General features: G+C 37.8%; 1 non-coding gene across 1 annotated transcript; it reads left to right on the forward strand.

Annotated features, from left to right (window-relative positions):
- Positions 1-770: 770 nt before the first annotated feature.
- LOC101297507 lies at positions 771-1,940 on the forward strand. Its single transcript, XR_184090.1, has 2 exons — positions 771-1,297; positions 1,374-1,940. It is a non-coding gene; the product is annotated as an uncharacterized LOC101297507 (transcript).
- The last annotated feature ends 297 nt before the right edge of the window (positions 1,941-2,237 follow it).

Raw genomic sequence — 2,237 nt, forward strand, 5'->3', positions numbered from 1 at the left:
CTGATATTGAATTTTATTGAATTGACAACTTGTGTGAAAATTTTACTTAATTATGTTAATAAGACACCAATTATGTGTTGGCTGATATTGAATTTTATTGAATTGACAACTTGTGTGAAAATTTTACTTAATTATATTAATAAGACAACATTTATATGTTGGCTGATATTGAATTTTATTGAATTGACAACTTGTGTGAAAATTTTACTTAATTATGTTAATCCGACAACATTTATGTATTGTCTGATATTGAATTTTTATAAATTGACAACTTGTGTGAAGATTTTACTTAATTATGTTAATAAGACAACATTTATGTGTTGGCTGATACTGAAATTTAGTAATTTCTGACTTTGAAGGTAAACCCTAGCCTTTTAACTTAGAATTCCCTCCAAACCATTTGATTTTGCAGACAAATTTTTTTGTTAATAAGACAAAATTTATGTGTTGGCTGATACTGAAATAATAGTGTAATTTCTGATTTTGGAGGGAAACGAAATTTTGCCAAAATTTTAAGTTTCCGCCAAAATTTTTAGAAATTTTCAAACAAATTTCAGCTCTCCTTTTAAATTTTCGGCTCTTCTTTTTATTCAACCATTCTATCTCTCGCTCTTTTAACTTGCTCTTCCTCTGACCTCTCACTCATTCTTTCTCTCCCCCATCTTTCTCTCCCCAAGAAAATCACCCAAAACCATTTTCTTACTCTTTCCCCACCACCGAAACAAACCCACTCCCTCTCTCGGTAAGCTTAGGGACTTGGTCAATTTCGTCAGGACCGTCTCTCTTTCTTTTTCTCTCCTTCTCTCGACTCTTCCTGAAACCCAGAGAAAACAATGTTGACCTCCGACGCCGTCCTAGCCATCCAGCCAGCAATTAAGCCGTCTTGACTTCGCCAAGGTCCCTCTGGCCTTAGTTTTTCCGATCGGCAGCTATGGGAAGAGAAACGGAGGCGAGAAGCTTCTGCTCCTCCGTCGATTTCGGTGTTTTCGGGCGACTTCTCCTGGTATGGTTTCTTTCTCTTGTCGTCCTCACCATTCTAGGGTATTCCAATTTCAGTTTAGCTTCGAGTTTAACAAATTTGGGTTTTTGGGATTTTTGGTTGTTCCCTACCCTTGACGGAATTCGTCACCGCCGGCGTTCTCTCCTTCTCCCGACGACCTGAGTCAACTCCAGAGATGTTGGACCATGGTTGGAATCGACTTCATGGCTGCTGAGCTGAGTTAGGCAGATAGCGTCGATTTGGGTTTTCCGGTGAAGGACCTCTGTTTGTTTTTGGTTAACGACTCATTGATTCAAGGTGAGCTTTGGACATTTGGAACCTCTGTGTTGTGAATTAATTGTGTTGCATTGGTAATTAATAGTTCTTGTGACAGCATAATATGGTGATTCGAGATGAAAGAAGACAGGAGCTAGCGATTATGGTTTTGGATTGAAGAGAGAAGGAAGGAGGAATCGATCCTAGCTGCTGAGATCTTTGTTGGTGCAGCTGTGTTCTTAATTGGGAGCAGGCTTACATATTAAGGGCTTTGCATGCATCAGTTCAGTTGATCCCCAAGTTAGTTGGAAGTATGTGTAGTAGAGGAAATTTAGGTGGTTCTTAAGTTATTGACATTTGGTGGTCATGTGGTATGGTCTTTTGGCCTGATAAGACCATGACCAGGAACAATAGATGAGGCTCGATCATTTGGCCTGTGTTTTGGTAATAGAATATTATGAAGGGTTATGAAACAAGTGTCTAAAGTTCCCATATCTTACAAGTTAGTTTCTGTGAGTATAACCTTGGCTGAAATGGTGAAATGATATTATGGGTGTCCTTAATAGTTTTGGACACATCAAATGCAAATGTCGTTTGAAAACGTCGAAAGCTTAAAAGATATCACGTAGTGAAAGCTTAAAGCATACCAGACGACAGATATCTATTGTCTTAAAAAGACCAAATGAAAAAAGAAAAAATATACGTTGCCTGAAGATTATTTACCCAATGCATATGTGTCGTCGTACTATGTCTAGACCAGAAACAACATCAATAGTGTGTCATGTGGGTTCATCCAGCGACACATAAATGTAGCGTGGAAAAATTTAAATTCTAATTCATCAAGTATATGTCGCCAGTAGTATTTTCAGATGATGTTTAAATGTCGTCTTTAAACAAATTAACTTACACCTATATGTTGTTGTAAGGCATATTTCTCTCTCTCTCGTAGTTATAAGGCGACACAAAGAGCTGTGTCGCCTCA

The sequence above is a fragment of the Fragaria vesca genome, linkage group LG2 (genome assembly GCF_000184155.1).
Source record: "Fragaria vesca subsp. vesca linkage group LG2, FraVesHawaii_1.0, whole genome shotgun sequence".
NCBI lineage: Eukaryota > Viridiplantae > Streptophyta > Magnoliopsida > Rosales > Rosaceae > Fragaria > Fragaria vesca.